Source organism: Solanum lycopersicum, chromosome 11, assembly GCF_036512215.1.
Source record: "Solanum lycopersicum chromosome 11, SLM_r2.1".
Lineage (NCBI taxonomy): Eukaryota > Viridiplantae > Streptophyta > Magnoliopsida > Solanales > Solanaceae > Solanum > Solanum lycopersicum.
Window position 1 is genome coordinate 49,703,203 of NC_090810.1, and position 18,486 is coordinate 49,721,688.

Consider the following 18,486-nt stretch of genomic DNA (forward strand, 5'->3'; position numbering starts at 1 on the left):
TCATAGACCATTTATTTGTCCCTATGATCCATGGATGGGTTTTCCATATTGTAGTTCAGTCGACGGACCGTGAACCCCCATCGTTAATGACAACTGAAGCCATTGTCTGTAAAAAAAATTTCTTTTTTTCTCTTGTTCACTCTTTATTATAAATTTTTTTCGAGTTTGTTTTGGTCCTAATAACCCTTCCACAAACACTATGGCACTAAATAAGCAATTGATATATGCAAAAAATGGAAAATCCAAGTCAAGGACCTCACCTAATGCACCTTGAGACACCCCTTGGAGGTGAAACCTAACGTAGTAATTGCCTTCCACTCAAATGAGGAGTGCACACTAATCGGGTCACCAACTGGGGCTACTTCTTGTTCTTAGAGTGGATCCATATCTAGCCGAGTCAGCCAACATTTTCGGCTCTGAGTCTGACCATTCTTCAGGGTCAGTGTAGGCCCATGCTTCAAACTCATGTTCTAAAAGAGACGCAAGGTCAGGTAACCATATACAAGAGTCCTTGACTAATGAGTCTAGCAGCTAATAAGCAACACCAAATCAAATAAACGATGATCCTCCACCCGCCGCCGACGAGCAAAATAAATGGTATGTCGAGTTTCAATAGCATATCTATCCATATACCAAGATGTTTATTCATAAGGATATGATATCCCAAATCATCACTTGGTTGGTTAGTCCTCACATATATTTTTCATACCCACAAGTACACAGGTTTTTGAACTTACACAAGTGATACTTGATTGAGAGCGTGGAGAGTAGTTCATAGCACACAGGTGAGTGGGGGATCACAAGTCCATGCTAAAATTTATGGGAAAATTCTTTTGGTTGTTAGTGTGGAACTAAGTCTCACACAAGAAGGTCGCCAACCAACTCACATTGGACAAGGCAGTCATGGTTGCTATATTAGTAGTCGAGTTGGAGATCGATTTTTCTCGGATGATGCTAAGAGAGATTCATGAGAGGCATTCAATACTTCCGCGACATACTCTTTTCATTTTTTGATATTTCTTGGATGTTGCTGCATGAATTCTCAGGTGACGATGTGGAACTATGATAAACTTATACACCCAAAAATATATTTAATATAGTCCTCATAAAAGATGGGTCCAATGTTGCGGCACCTCACAAAGAGCCAGGAGTTGAGGTCCCTCCCTTGAGCAAAAATCTTACAAATACCTTAGAGAAAGCATAGGGCAATGAGCCTATAATACAATACCAAATCGTTACGCCCATGACCTTCTATTCTCACACTGATAGTAGAGACCCAAGATCATCAAGGTTCACACCACCAGCAGCAACTACTGTTATCCTATTAGACAAAGTCCAAAAATTATGGTCTCAAATTGCCACTTTGATGCGGTCACTGCTGAGGGTGACCTAATTGTTGATCGAACTATCATTAAGAAACCAGACCTACCCACCTTTTGATAGGTCTTTGACGTTTTGCGCCACAAGTTTGCTTCACCAAATCCACTACTCTTTTTATGTGTTGTTGAGCATTGGGAACAATTGCACTCTCTTTTGTTGCGGGTGGGTAAACATATTGTGAGTGATAGGGTGAAGTCTAAGTAACCTAATTTACGATCCGCTCTTGGGGTTTTCTTGCCTGTGTTTGTTTTTCCCGAAGAGATTGTTTGAATTTCTGTTGAACTTGAATGTATTATGATTGTATGCGTAGAAGAAAGAAAGATTGAAGCATGATGACATGTGAAAAATGAGACTTGCCCAAAAGTTCTATTATGTGGTTGAACTTGTAGGCTAACATCATCTCAATTTGTTGACTCAAAATATGACATGATAATGCGCAAGCTACATTACTAAAACTTGAACTGGGTAATGTGATAATCGGATAATGAAACATTGTGCCAAGTGAGTGTGAAAGTAATTGATTTTTCAATAATTTATGCAAAACTAAATCTTGCCCGATTAGTCATGCTAATTTAATCTACTCTAGAGCCTAGGAAGTGATCATATGTCCTTGTTCAAAATAATCCACAACTAGCCTAAAAGATTCCAACCAAATGAAGTGAATATTCCCTTTGATAGAAATTCTTTAAGCCTTAAATAGACCATTTCTTTCTAACTCCCTACTTCAACTTTCGAATATCTTATGTTTTTGCCCAGTCCTTCCTTGTACATATGCACCTCGACTAAGACCAAAATCCTAAATTTAGGGTGGCTAATTAAAACTAAAGTGACCTATTTATTGACCCTTATCCGACATCGGGTATTTTGCACCTTGACTCATGGAAAAAACCATAAATTCAGGGTGGCTATGAAAGAATAAACTCTAAAGAGAAATGCTTTTGAAAACAGTTTGATGTTGAAAAAAAAAACAAAAGAAAAGTGTAAAAAGAGAAACTGACATTGTAAAAATTAAAAAAGAATGAAATGCATTAAATATAAAATAAAAAGTAAAACAACTACAAAGTTTAAAGTTGTATCTATAGTTTAAAGGAATCAAAGGAAAGAAGAGAGAATGGTAGGATGTCAAAGATAGGGCACATATAGGTAGAAAGCGTGATGTAATGTCAACTTTCAAAGAAAGTCACTAAATATACCCAAATGTACCACACATTACGGTGAGCCTATGTTACAACCTAAGAAAGTCCTATAGTAATCAAGTGAAAATAAGGGAAATCCTATGGCAATAACCACTAACTATACATGAACTTACTTCTGAGCGTCAGTGTTGAATTAAATCTTTGTACTTAAAACGACAATTATTATAGAAAAACAGTGGATGTTATTTTGAAGTGATCGAACTAGTTACATTGTGGGAGAATTAGTACCTTGGTTATAAGAAAACAGTGAAAGGTGATTGTGCAGTGGTCAATCACTGTCATGTTTTGATCCATCTGAGTACGCTTGTCGAGTCTAAGACATAGATTTGAGCTCAAACAAAGGAGAATCGGGATATTGATATGATTGCTTAAGCTTGAATTGTTTTCTTCTACACAAGTGTCGGTTAGTGGAGTAGTGTGTCACTTGAGGAAATATATGAATTTATGTATAGGGTGTTGACAAACCGTGAGTTTGAAGTATGTCTAATGCATGTCACTTAAAAGTTATGTGTGTCTAGAGCCTTTTTATATTGATTTTGATGGTTTTGTATCAGTTTTTGCAAGAAAGATGTTTCGGCGCGAAATAAAGAGATTTGAAAGTGTAGAAAAAGGCATCCACAGAGTCAGTCGACATATCGTAAATCCATTGATGCTCCATAGATGATTATCACAGATAGTATGCCTAGGCATTAGATGAAATATGGGAAATCTAACCAAATGTGGAACCACGACGAGCATTGAAAGACCATACTGGTAAACTGTAGAATGATACTGTGAGTGTTCCGGTACCTGAGTTTTGAACATTCTAAGTAAGGATTCATGAAGGGGCATTGATAGGTCGTCGATTGATTGACATACTATATTGGTTGTCCTCGTTTGATTCAAAGAGGGTACATTTTGTATGCTTAAACTTTTTCTATGTCACGGTTGACAGAAGGAACTTACGGACCGTAGATCCATTGACGGTTTGTAAGTCGATCTCTTAGATTGAAGATGCGTGCCTTAACAAACATTCCTCGTTTTATTTCCTTTTTAATTAGGAGACAGTTTTCGATAAATAGGGCATGTAAACCTTGTTATCAGGTTCGTTTCTATTATTATTGTTCTAGTTTGAGACTTTGGATATTAATTTTTCAAAGCCAAGCAACTATTGATTTCTTAAGTTGATTTTAAAGATTTTAATGTTGATATTCAAGTTGAAATTTCAGGTTTATTATTTTCATTACGTGATTTCATTAATCTTTCATCTGAAATAATGAATTTTTTTCTTGTGATTATGGGTAACTAATCTCCAAAAATAGATTTGTGGAAACCATGAGAAATTACCAATGTATGAATAGTATTAAGAAATATTTAAATAGTGTTTTGCATGCATTGGCAATTCATTCTTTTAGAAGTCTTTTTAGCTGTTGCAAATTTTGAAACTCACCTTGTTGCTACTTTTCGTTATGTAGTTAATAAGAAAAAATTGTCAACATATATTTATTGTGATACAATATAATAGTCTATTGTAGATTTGTGTAATAGTGAAGACTAAGCCATACATCGATGCGATGTATAATATGAGGTTAAGTTAAGGGTTAGTAAATTATACACAGCTATCAAAACCAAGGTACGGGGTGAAATTCTTTAAATGCCAGACAAAGAATTTAAAGATACATAACTTATCACTTTACATGTTATATACTAGGAAGTAATTGCTAGTACAAGGATTACCACGTTATGATTTTATGGGGAACACGTTAACCCTAGTTACTTTCTCACCTTTATAACAACCCAAGTTAACTCTTATTTACTTGACAATTACATATTCTTTGGATTTTGTTTCACAACCCCCCCCCCCATTTTACTTACTTGTTTCAGAAATACCCAAACTAAACGAATATAATTGTGGGTTAAAGTTAAGTCTAAACCATATTCCTTGTGGAATTGACCCTAACCTACCAGTTGGGTTCTTTACTTGATAATGACTGCTTACGCTTCTTTAGAGAGGTGTAATTTTAGTGTATAACATCACAATTATGCCATACCAAAATGAATAAAAGAAACCTGTCTTGGAAGCATAATGAAGATGACTAGGACAAATCATGGGAAGATCATCACTTAAGATATGCATATGCGTGCAAAGCAAAGCCGGCATATGTCCATTTTCGAATACTTATTACCGAATTAAGAAGAAGAGTTATGGTACCTAGAGATACATGTAAATATGTGGAAGTAGTTCCCACTCCTTAAAACGAGATCCAAAAAATGGAAGCTGAGTTTCTTGAGGACCAAGAAGAGAAGAAATTGAAGGAAGCTACAACTACTTCATCTGCACCTACAAAGACATCATTGCATACACTTGCCTTTGGGCCATAATGTATAACTGGCGCCATTGCCTTTTTCACTGACACCTCAGATTCTTCTGTTACTGTAAAAAATTGAGACCTTCTGTATCCACTGCACCTTGTATTCATATCACATTGATTTATCCGGAAGGGACAACTTGCCTAGCTATTAATTTTCAGTCTTCAAACCTAGAGATTGCCATTCTGACCATAATTCAAGCTTGATCTAGATGATGTTATGTCTTCCCTGAATGCAACCATTGAGGCTCTAGCAACGAGGATTGCATTGTGTGAATGGGACAAAGGGACTATAGAGGAGAGTACATTACTAAAAGTGAAAATTGCTAAGCTAATGAATAAGGTAAATTACTTGAAGTCCACAAATATGTCCTAAGTCTTCGAAAATGTGGACTTCTACAGTAAATGATAATGCCTTAGTCTACAACTACACATGTAGAAAAAGCACCCTACCCGGAATAAGAGGTAGAAACTGCTGAATAATTATATAAAGAAACTGAGGGAACAGTAGATGAGGTTCGGTAAAAACTAAGTTAATCATGATCAATGTTGTCTTGCAGGTTTAATGCGAAACAACACCCTTTCATAGATCTAGTGGCATTACTCCTTCTGGCGGCCCCCAAAGCATAGGGAATAGACATGATTTTTTTGCTATACCTCACTCTTCCACTTACCTTGACTGCATCATTTAAATAATTGTGTTAATTGCATTTGAGGAAAAATGTGTTCAATTGTGGTGGGTTGGGTTCACCTTTATTTTGTTGCTATGAATGATTTTGTTTTTTTATTTATTTGGGTTTTTTTGTTTTAAACTGTGTTATATACTTCTTTTTGCAATTGTTTTTGCTTGTGGATTCTTTTAAATTTAATTGATTGAAAATTTACACTTCCAAAAAATATTCATTTTTCAAAAATATTTGCCACCTCCTATGTTGGAAATGCTTGTTCTTGTACAAATTTAAGTATGGGTTTTGATAAATATCAATGACTTTAATAGTTCTCTTATTCAAATAAACATGAATGTGTGTCAACAATGAGATTAAATGAGGTTGCATTGACAATATGTGAACTCTTTGCATATTGTTGTGATTAGCCATGTATAAAATTGATTCTTCTTATGATGATCATTGCACACTAGCAAAAGTGTGTACTCTTCTTTAGATTTAATATTGATGCCCTGTGTGATGAAATTACATTGAACCATGCATGAATAAACTGAGAATTTTCTCCGTTAGTGTGATTGATCTAGTAAGTTTTTCTCTTGAAATGAACTTAAGCAACTTTATAGTGTGTTAGCCAATTTGACATATACCAATTTTTTAACCTACTCGTGAACATGTGAAACTCTTTTGAAAACCCCTTGAGATTTTCTCTTCTTTGGAAAAAACTTGTGAAAACATAGACCTTTATTCAACCACCATATGTAATCATCATGACATTAGATTTACTGAATAATCAACTTAAGCCAAAAACATAAGTTAGAGGTGTGGTTAAAAGGAAAAGGAGGAGTAATTAAGTGCAAGAAAAGTCTCCCTTGAACCATGCTCTTGCAATGAAATGGAAACCCTCAATATCATGAGAGAAAAAGAGAAGAAAAAAAAAGAAAAAGAAGTGCAAAGTAGAGGACCAAAAGAATTTTTTGTTTCCAAGCAATCTATGGACTGAATAATATGATGACTTAGAATCACTACAAGAAAAATTGATTGAAAAAGGTAAAGAATAGGAAGTTCTATAAGCTTGCAATTCATCAGGATCTTTAATCCTAAATTACCATACCTTTGCACTCAACTCGATTACAAGCCTGGAAAACACCTTTTTTGATCATGAATAAGCCGAACTGAAGTTGATTGGAAAATATGGGCAAACCTTTGGTGAAAACATGCATTATGTTCTTTTTTTTAAGTGCGAGTATTGCATTTGATTCCTAATTTTAGAATTGATTAACCCTTGTACGTTAATATGGAATCATTCTTGGTGTGAGGGCATTTAAATACTGTTGTGGAGCTTGAACTTGCATTCGTTAAAACAATTGGGAGAATGAGAATCATTGGTAATAGTTTGTCACAACTTTAATCTTGAGTAAACAATTGATCCTTGCATAAGTAGTATGAGTATTGTTTTGTATGTTCATGATTGAGTCGTGTGTAGCACTGCCTCAGACATCCTATTTGAACTGCTGAACTTGAGTTTTACTTGAGGACAAGCAAAAGTTCAAGTTGGGCGTGTTGATGAATCTAAAATTAGACTCATTTAGGGTTTTATTTTGATACAATAGTGTCCTCAAAATCTTATTTAGTCTTAATATATGATGAAAACTCCAAAGTTTCAGGTATTTCATGTCAGAATGCAAGCATATATTCTTAGCCCAAATGGAACAAAAAAAACTTAAAAGAACGAAGAACTTAAGCCTCAGCTTCGCCAATTACACATGGCGAGTCACTAAAGGGACATACTCCACACTTTGTTCCATCATGCGAAATTCTGAAGGAAGAGTTTAAAAAAGGTGATGAAAAGAGTAGTAAAAGCATCGTTAAACGGTTTCGTGAAGCTGAGCTGTACCGCTCAATTTTCCAGAACATGAAGATGCTGAAGGAAAGCACAAAACAAGTTTGAAGCATGAGAATGGAGAGTTGTCAAGGCATTCGGCAACCTCGACTAACATCACCAAATTATCCTCTACATCTCTTAATAAGAAAAATATATGTAATACTCTTAGGTAATATTTTAAGGGATCCAAACATTAATATAGTTTTTTACCTTGAATACTATTTACTTTTATTTTTCTCAAGTTTGCGGAGGGTTTTTGGAAGACTTGAACAAAGAATGAGCTTATCTTCCCCAACATGGAAATAGGCCTTCTCTATTCTTCTTCCTTAGTATAAATAAAGGTTCAATTTCTTATACCATTTGATTTCAATATCATTTTACGTGCAATTTGTTATTTCTTTATGTGTGGTTAAAAACCCTCATTCTTGTGATGTGATTAAGAAAATATGTGTTCATATTATTGTTGGATCTTCCTTGATGATAGGTTATATGTATTTTAATGTTGATTTAACCTAGTCATTGTCGTTTTACTTAATGGTTTTGTAGTTGCAAATATAAATCCATTCATGAGTTTTCAGCATTTCCTAGAGGGAGGTTGCGAAAACAAGACAAGTAGACTAGAGTGGGTCAACACGAGGTTAAGCCCGAGAGGTTGAGACCTTGTGTCGTATCCTAACGCTCAGCTAGTGAGAGTGAATGTGATAAGTTGTAGGATGGCCTTCATGTGGATAATTAATAATCGATAGGAACGCATATGAAACAGGGTAAGTTGCTTGAGAGAGAACTTATTTCCATATAATGCTTTGCCTAGTCTCTATGAGCATGCAATACTCCTATTGAAAGAATCTACCCAATGACTTATATAAACTTGTATTGTAGTCACACCCGAGAAATTCTCCCTATACTTTATTTCTCTCACTCTTAACATTTTTTATATACTTCAGACAAACCCTACTGTTGATATTTGACACACGGTGTCACCCCACATTGATTTATAATATTTTTATTCATAAATCTCTTTAGCTATGAGTATTTAGAATAAAATTATATTTAAATACATTTTCTCTAAACTGCTCCCTTCGGACACGACCCCGACCCTTGGTTGGTTAACTATTGTATTGATAATCGTAGACACTAAAGCCGTAGGTTAGTGTCGTCGGTCACAAAAAGCATCCATTAGATAAGGTTTTTCACAAACTTGAAGGCTTGGAAGTACATTTTTTGATTCCTATGAAGGTTGACTATTGGTGATGAATAGGGATGAATCATTATTGGTCTTTGCAGTGAAAGAGAAACAAGACCAAGACCATGTTTTTCTTGAATCAAAGGCAAATATTTATAAGTAGAAGTGATGGGCTTTGAACAAAAGTAAAATGATGCATTGAAGTATTAAGGTAGGTTGTGTGTACCAAAGGTCGATGAACTCCAAAATTGGATCATGTCAGATGCTCATAACTATACATAATCGATTTGTCGCGGTTCCATAATGATGTATTACAACATGAGATATATCTATTTGTAGATTAGTATAAAGAATTTTAGTGTTGAGTGCATTTCTAAGTGCCTGAATTATCAACAAGTTAAACTAGAATACCAAAGGCTCGGTGGTATGGCTCAGAATTTAGAGGCTTAGTAAATGAAATGGGAGATGATTTATATGCATTTCATTACTGGTTTGATGCAGTATAAAAATAAAATGATTCTATTTTGGTGATTATAGATCGGATATCTAAATCAGCACACTTTTTTCGGTAATGATTGTGTATTAGGCATGAAGATTATGACATGTTATATGTTCAAGAGTTTTTAAACATCATGGAGTTCTGTTGTTCATTATTTTAGATATAGCTGCGCAGGTCACCACATAATTTTTGAAGAATTTACAGAAAGTTTTGGGTCTCAAGGTAAATTTGAGTATGACTTTTCATCCTTATATTGATGGTCAAGTAGAGATCACATTTGAGACTCTAGAGGAATGTTGAAGGCTTGTGATAGATTTCATGGCAAATGGGATAAAACACTTAAATCTCATTGAGTTTGCTTACAACACAAACTATCACTATAGCATCCGGATGTATCCTTATGATGATATTTATGGGAGAAGATTAAAATCTCCAATTAGATGGTATGACTTTGGTTATGTTGGTTGATAGGGCAAGACATAGCTCATCAAGCTGTAGAGAGAGTAAAGATCATTCTAGAAAGGTTAAAAATAATGCGGAGTCATTAGAAATATTATATTTATGTTAGGAGAAGTGGCTTAGATTTATAGGTGGATGATTAATTTTATTTGAAAGTTCTACCCATGAAGGGTGTTCTGAGAATTGGTGAGAAGCTTAGTCCCTGGTATATTGGCCCTTAAAACATATATTTATAAAGATGGGTCATATAGCTTATGAGTTGGAGCCACTGCCATTGTTTGCAGCAGTCTACCAAGTATTTCAAATTTTAATTTTGAATAAGTCTATGGGCTATCCTTCACTCCTTAAATAGAATAAAAACATTTTTTCTTAGTACATCCTATCTTATGAAGAGATTTTAGTTTAGATTCTTGATCTTTATGTTGAAATGTTGAGGAATAACGAGGTCACATCAAAAAGGTCTTATGGAAGAAATAATTTGTTGATAAAGATACTTGGGAGGCTGAGGTGGATATGAAGAAGAGATACACACATCTCTTTGCTGCCAGAGAATCTTCAAATCAAAGTACTAATTTTTTTCTTGGTACTTTTGTATGTTTAAATGTTTTGTTGGGTGTTTTAGTTGGGTGTTAAATATTATGACCCTTAGTTCTACATTAGAGTGATATAATTTGAGGAAGAATGTCCCAATGGGGATATATTGTAATATGCCACCTTAGAAAGAGCTAAAAATAAAACGAACTAATTTGGAAAGAGCCAATTTGGGAATTTTTGAAGTCATGCTTAAGATGTGAACTTTGAGTATACTTGAAATGGTAATTAATTCCACTACATGATCAACTTTGTGGCTCATTATATATCAAATGAATACTATGGGAATCCTCTTTTGAATGTCACTGAGTTTGCTATGTTTTGAGTTCAAATGAAGGGATATGTCTGTTTGAAGTCAGTTTGTCTAGTTAAGAAAAGTTTCCCGAATTAGTGAGGGGCATTTTGATCTTTTCCTTACCCCATTAGCTTTAAATAATTTTAGTATTATTTTACGGGTCAAAATTCAATTAGATCAGTTTTTACAATCCTAATTTACTTATATGGTTTTGAGAGGAGTTCAAGAATAGCGAAAGAGGATAAAATAAAGAAAAATAAAGGTTTCTTCCGAATCGAGGATTTATTTCACAAAATCTGGGAATGTAAGTCCCGTTCTGTTTGTTTTGTTTATCCACACTCCAATCATGTGATTTTATATGTAATTATATTCTTGAGGTTGAATGCTTAGAGTTCTTGAGGTTTGTGCTCTATTCATAGAGAATGATGTTCTTTTTGAGTTCGAGGAGAGAGTTGTGAATGTGTTGAGTACATTGGTTGTTTCTATTGTGGATTTCGCTAAGAATGTTTTGGGATGTAAAAATTCTTTAAACTCAGAATTTCAGTAGGTATAAGTTTAATCGAGTCAAGGAGAGGAAGAAATGATCGAGGAAAACTAAGCGTCAAGGTCCATCACGGACATCCTCTCAATTTAAGTCCCCATTAAAGTACCCCTCTCTCAACGTCGCGGAGAGCGCACAGACTCTACAATCCGAAAAAATATGTCATGACAAATACTTTAAATAATTCTTCACGTTATGTCTTTTCTGCCTGTATGTATTTTCGCTTACATTCTATTATCAAATATAAAACCCCACATATTCATTAGTACATCCCTCATATTATAAATCATAACTCTTCAATTCATAATTCATAATTCAAATTCAAATGGAGTTCAGAATAAAATTTCGGAGTCTTTCGAGTCGTTCTGAGATGTCTTTTTACAAAATTTTAAAATTGTTTTAATACTTGAGTAACTAAGTATGAGGATAGTAGATTTGAGTTTCATTTTTACAAATGAATATATGAGGCCTAAGTATTCCCAGTTATTAAATGTCTTAACATTTAAAATGAGGGGAAACAATGGTTACATAATGGGTTTATGATGAGTTTTTAGTACTCTCTCTTTTAATTGAAATTTTTTGAGTAATAATCTCACTGTTTGAGGATGAGGACATGTTTTAAAATACATGAGCTCAGTAAATAGTGGGAGTAGTACGGAGCACCGATATTCACAAGTTCATAAGACTCAAAGTCCTCATAAATGATACAACAAACACTGGTAGAAAGGTTCTTACTTTTTAGATGATCTCATATTGCTCTTTAAGAATAGCTTAGTGGATAACTTAGCTAAGGATGCATTATACTTTGGTGAGGTATAAGTTCTTGCAATGTGCAAGAGGAGGTATCATCTAATAGCTCATAGTGATTGTTTTCGATTAGAGTATCACCCCAAATAGATTTTTTTTACCTACAGACTGAGTTATAATTGTATTTTGCAATATATTGAGTTGTATTTACCTTTTTAAAAGATTTTCTCTATATCACATTTTTTTCGTTGGTTTTATATTGACTTGAATTAAGTTTTAATTGAGTTGAGACGAGGTATGTTTTTTCTTCAGTTCAAGTGTAAGCTTATGTCATGTTTTGTATTATCCATTGAATTCTCCAACATTAAGTGTACTAACACCATTTATCCTGCATCTTTTATGATACAAATATCGGGAATCTGGATAATCAACCAACATTCAGTTGATCCAATGTTGTTCATGTTTTTTTTAGTGAGCCTACTTTCTTGTATATGATCCCTCTATTTCTATTATTTCAGTTTTGTTAGGGTTATTGAGGGTCTTGTCTCGACATCTATCATAGTATTAGCGATTTCATATATAGACAGTACAGTTCGTGACTCTTTTTTAATTTTGTTGTTAAATATTAGTACTTGAGTTGCCTCATTTCGGATAGTGAATGTCTTTAAACATTATAAGTTATCTCTTTTAATAAAATTGAGTAGATTTTGCTTTTGAGGCTCTTTTATTGTGTGGAAAGTCTTCCGATGAGTGCTCAGTCATGCCAAGGGTTCGCTTGGAGGCAATAATGGTTCTCAAGTGTCGATCACATTTAGGATGTAGGCTCGGGGCGTCACATGCACTTTCATTAAAATAAAAAAGATACTTCACTTTGATGAGTAAGCAACACAATTTGAAAATCCAAACTTAATCTCCATGATTTCAATTTGGTCCAAGTTTTTTCGGACACCATAATGCATTTCAAATATTAAATTTTGGTGAATTCATAGTTAAAAAAGAGTGTGATACCAAAAATATTTGTTAACATAGTTGACAAATTTTTTTTTGGATATGCAAATTTTGCGAAATATGAAAATTATTAGAATAGATACATTGTAATAGATGAAAAAAAGACAGTGATAAATTGACCAAAATATATGCAAATGCAGTTGATGAAAATAATTTTTGATATGAAAATGTTGAGAAATCGTTTTATTTGTTGCACAGATTTGACACGCTTAATGAATCTGTGAGATTTATCGATAAGTGTTTATTGAGGATTTCTCAAGCATCAGTTTCATAATTTTGGGATTTTCCAAAATTTACAACCTTAAGATTTTTCCCACCATCCACCACATAGCTAATAAGCTTGCATGTGGTTAGTCTAATGCCTACTAGTGATATTATCTACTTTGCACTTGAGTATGCATAACTTTAGAATAATCTTTTAATGACTAAGTCGTGTTTCCTTTTATAGTGTTGACTTATCTCTATATATATTATTGACTTATAATTTTGTTATGTCACATGCTTAACATAATCTCTCATATGGTTGAACAACAACAAGTCTTCAAATGGAAAAGTACAAAGAAAATAATAGTTCATCCATAATCAAAATATCATATTAAAGAAGATCCCCATAAAATATCACAAGTACAAGCATGAAACGAAAGTAAAAGTCATTAAAATCATTTGAAATATTCTATAGGATAAAAATTAGAATCTCTGCTTCTTAAGAAAAGTTATGCATCTTGACAATGAGGTGTCACGATATACTTTATCCTTGGTGATGTTTGTAAGGACATCAAAAGTTCTTCATCCAAATCCAATACTTCTTCTACATTAAAATTATCAGAAGGTTCAACTCTCATCCTTGAAAGTGAAGGGAATAATGCCCGCATTTTCTTTAAGAAAATGATCTCAAATAATCATTTTCAAATACTGTGACCTAATACTCTGTTAGTCCCAAATATTCGATCTTGTCAAATTTTTGGTCAACAAAGTTTGGGTCTTCCCGATTATATCTAGCTTCACCAATCTTCCATTCTCTCAAGGTATTGAAAACATATACAAACTCAAACGAGAAAAAGGTTAGTAAGTTTTACAATTTTGTAACAAGTATAATTGCATTACATTAAGGATTACAAATTACATTACAATAAAATATTACTTGTAGATATTTTTTAATTTGTATGAATTGCTATTGATAGAGCATATTATTCATTAAATAATCGATATGTATAGCGGTTAAACTCTAAAACTATAATGTTTTTAACTTATATACAATGACAATGTAAAATGTTTTTACTCTATCAAGTCACTAAAAAATATCTACAAGTAACTAGTCAAACTCGTGATATTAAATTTAAGATTAGATTACCTACTACAACACATAAATGTAACATGTTATCAATGTACATATAACTTTAACTTGATTTTAAATTATAAACTGTGAGGTACATTACATCAACCTTCAGTGAAAGCTAGTTGGGAGAACGCGAATCGAGGAAAGAACATAAAAAAAGACTTGGTTTAGATCAGAAATGTCTCATACAAAATTACATGCTCCAAATGGTAGAGTTTTGGTTGATCAATCCTTTTTGGAAAACTTTTTGCACCTAAATACTTGATAAAAGAAAAATAAAGGCAAAAATGCATTAATGGTTTAGTGTATATGAGCATAGTAACATTTACTGAAAACTTTGTAATAAAAATATTGAAATATATCTTGATCAAATTATGCTAACCAAAATAAAAAAATTATTCAAATAAAGTCTCGTTATGTTAGAGCACAAATAATGAAGAAGTTACCATGGAAACAACGTCTATTCTTCATGATATGATTCTTAGAAGAATGTCAATTCCCTGACATTTAAGAAATTATTTTTAAAATATGTGTGAATGTAATGGCTACTGTAACAACCCAAAAATTTGTACGACCTAGAGTAGAGGATCACTTATTATATATTGTTTAAAATGATGTTTGCAGGCCTAAAAATGTAATAAACTTGATTTATAAGCATTAGAGACTAAACGTCAAGGAACGACCATGACGTCTGGAAATTATAGAAATTGAACCAGTAGACGTTCTTATGTCCTTTGAAGGTTTAGGAGTGTCGTATGAAGTCTAAAACATGTAAAAGTACTTTAAATTGGTAACAAAATTTTTAAAGGCTCAAATTTTCTAATAAAGACCCACCAAGGACCACCCTAGGGGTCCTTGAGGATGGCCCAAGTGTTAGCGAGGAGGCTACTAATGAAGCCTGCACAACAACCCCTTTTTGAGGGTGCGTGTGAGTCGCACAACAAACACTCAAAGGGGATATATTTCCTCACGAATAGGGTCTGTCACGAATTTCCCTGACTCAAATTAAATTCCAAAATAAGAATTGAAGGTGCCCCCGCGATGCGCAGCCATTTCCCAAATTTGGTTCCGTAGTTTTTGAGACAATTTGACTTGAGAAAAAGAACAAATTAAGTGAGGTGTATTTTGGGTATTTTAGGGGAGGGGTATATACTGATTTTAGGTCACTTTTAATTCATTTTACCCACACGAATCAAATCTCGAATTGAAATCAAAAATCACTTTCACTTTTTTAAAAAAAAATTCTATCTATACATAACCTCCATTGAAAAAGTTTTGAAGCTTGAACAAGAAGACCATTCCCTCAACTTTTCTATTCAAATTCGTGGCTTTATAATATTTAAAGTATGATATCTTTCACTTGTGGGATTCTTTTACCCAAGAGGTCCCTTCAAAGATGGTTTTCTAATTTCCCCAAATGTATTTTTTTTTCATACACGGGTCTTCTTCGAAATATGAAATTAGTAATCCATTGTTGTGAATTATGATCAACTAATGTTTTTTAAGTATATAATGATGGTTGATGCATGTTATTTACTCAATATTCTCATGGACTCATGTTCATCCCATATTTTGTAAGAACCTTGAATTGATATGGTGAATTGTGAAGATGTTGAACATGTTAATTGGTTTTATCGGTGTATATTATAGTATTGATTCATGGATTACCCTAGTTTATATATTGATTATGCATTCTTGGGTTATTTAAGAATGATTCCAATGAAGGTCAAGAAGGTATGAATGTTGGGTCTTTCTTGAAGTCAATTATGTAAGATGAATTATTTAGATAGTAATGATGTTGTAGCTAATATGTTATGGTGGTGTTGATGCCAAGTTTCCCTCATCCTTAACTCTATATTCTTAATTTAGATATAAAGTACGAATGTATGTTATGTTATGATGGTTATATTATTGAAAGGTAGTTCCTATGGTTATAATGAACTGGTTAATGTGTTTCTAATGTGAAAGGATTGTCTTTACTTGTGATCACCTAAGAGCTATTATGATAAGATGTTTACATAGGTCTAATATGAACTTATAACATTAATAAAGAATATTACTAATGGGAATAGACGGGGGAGTATTAATTAGATGGGGGTCTTACGTTTAATAAGTCCACCTCCCCACATGGGTTTCTTCACGTTTCTCAAGTTCGAATTCCCAATGTATGTGTTGTCTCATAAGATGAAAAACCACATGTTTAGAAAGTTAGGGCTTCTAGTAACTATGTGCTTTACCCTTAACTCTTTTTCCACATATGGTTGTCGCTTAGTGGATCAACCTAGGTAGCTATGTACTAAAGGTTACACCTTAGGAAAATGTAAACCGTCTCTTTTCGGCGTGGGAGTAGAAGACCGGAATCAATGTAGCTCACATTGTCTAATGTATATTATTGCAACCTCTTTACTTAATGTACAAGTAAATTAATAAAGGAAATGTACAGACTTTCATTAAGGCTCTCTTGCGGGTTTCCTACATAGTGTTATGAAGGGTATGGGGCATGGGACTTCTCTTACACATTTCAGTTGGGAAAACCTAAAGAATGGTTCTAGAAGTGTCCTTTTATGATTATGTTGATTATGACTTGTATTGTAAGTTATTTATGATTCTTACGAATATATCATGTTATGATGAAATGTGAGATTATGAATGTATCTATAATGTAGGTTGCATCATGTGACACTTATTTTTGAATAGGGTTATAGGGTTCTATTCTTTGCATTGCACAAGTTACATGTTGGGTTGATATCATGTTGGGTCAGCTTATGATTCTCACTTTACGTATAAATTGAATTTAGTTGGTAAAAAGCATGTTTTTTTCTAAAATGTCCTTGTATACATGTATTGATGATTATTATGCATAGAATCCATACTTAACACGTGTGATGTACTAACCCGTATTTTCTTACACTTTTCCTCAACAATTTATGTTTGGTCCATTAAGGAATCAAGGTCGCTTTTCATGGATACTTGGAACTTTCTTCTCTAAATTAGAGAGTTCTAATGTTTGAAGACGAAGCCGCCTATTCTATACTTCTAGTTTTGTTATGTTTGAAAGACAATATTGTAATTTCTAATTCGATATGTTCTCATTGATGTATGGGATACGTTCCAACTTTCTATATTTTTATGTTTAGATTGCATGAAATGACGAATAGAGACTCTATTTTTATATATCAAACGAAGTGAACTTCCAAAATAAAAGTTTTATAGTTTTCCACGTTTTTTCTATGATACATGCAAAATAGAATATTTAGGGCTTCTCTAAGTCCTCCTTGAGGACGAAGTAATGCCTAGGGGTTACTTTGGGTCGTTACAAACTTGGTATCAGAGCATAAGTTTGAGAATAATGTAGGTCTGATGTCACAAAATACCAGGTAAAGTAGAGTCTTGTTCATGGGTGTAAAGCTCCCCACACTAATGAATAAGATTCTATGAGATGCTTAGGATCTTTCACTCTTTTTTTATTCCTTAGTCGTACCTATGAGTCTTAACTCTATCCAGGTCTATTATTGTAATCCTTTTCTTGTGCTTATAGGTAATCAATACAAGAAAGAACAATGCTCGAAGGGCCGAGGAGGAAAATGTCATTGAGAAGGTTCCCCTTCAAGCTCCTCAACACCTTCAAGTTCCAATTGAAGAAGGGGTTATTTCTAATATTTAGATAAGGGCGACTATTTATATCTTCAATCTAAGTGTTATCCACTCAAGTTGCTAGGGATATGGTTTATGTGAACCCCAATACTGGCACTACCGCTTCTAGAATTAGAGATTTCACAAAGATTAATTCGCCTACTTTCTTTTGTTCCATAATGGAGGAGGGCCCGCAAGGGTTCATTGATTAAGTGTTCAAGGTGATAGATGCTATGTGGGTTTCTTCTCAAGAAATGGTGGAACTATCCACCTATCAACTTAAAGATGTGTTTCAAGTTTGGTATGAAAAATGGAAAGATGAGAGGCCCGTTAGAGAAGGTCCAGTAATTTGGGATTTTGGTCAAACAAATGCCCTGGAAGCCTTATTGGACCTTATGAACCATGTTTTTAGAAGTTATCTTGATTTCTTTTTGATTGTAATCATTGATGACATCTTGATATACTCTAAGATTGAAAATGGACATAAGATCCATTTGAGGATAGTTTTGCAAGTCCTCAAGCATAACCATCTTTTTGCAAAATTTAGTAAAAGTGAATTTTGGTTAATATCGGTTTGCTTTTCTTGGTCAGATTATCTCTAGTGAAGAGGTAGAGGTTGGTTCAAGGAAGGCGAATGTGGTAAAAAATTGTCCTAGACATTTGAGACCTACGAACATCTGATGCTTTTTGGTATTTACTATAGGAGGTTTGTTGAGGAATTTT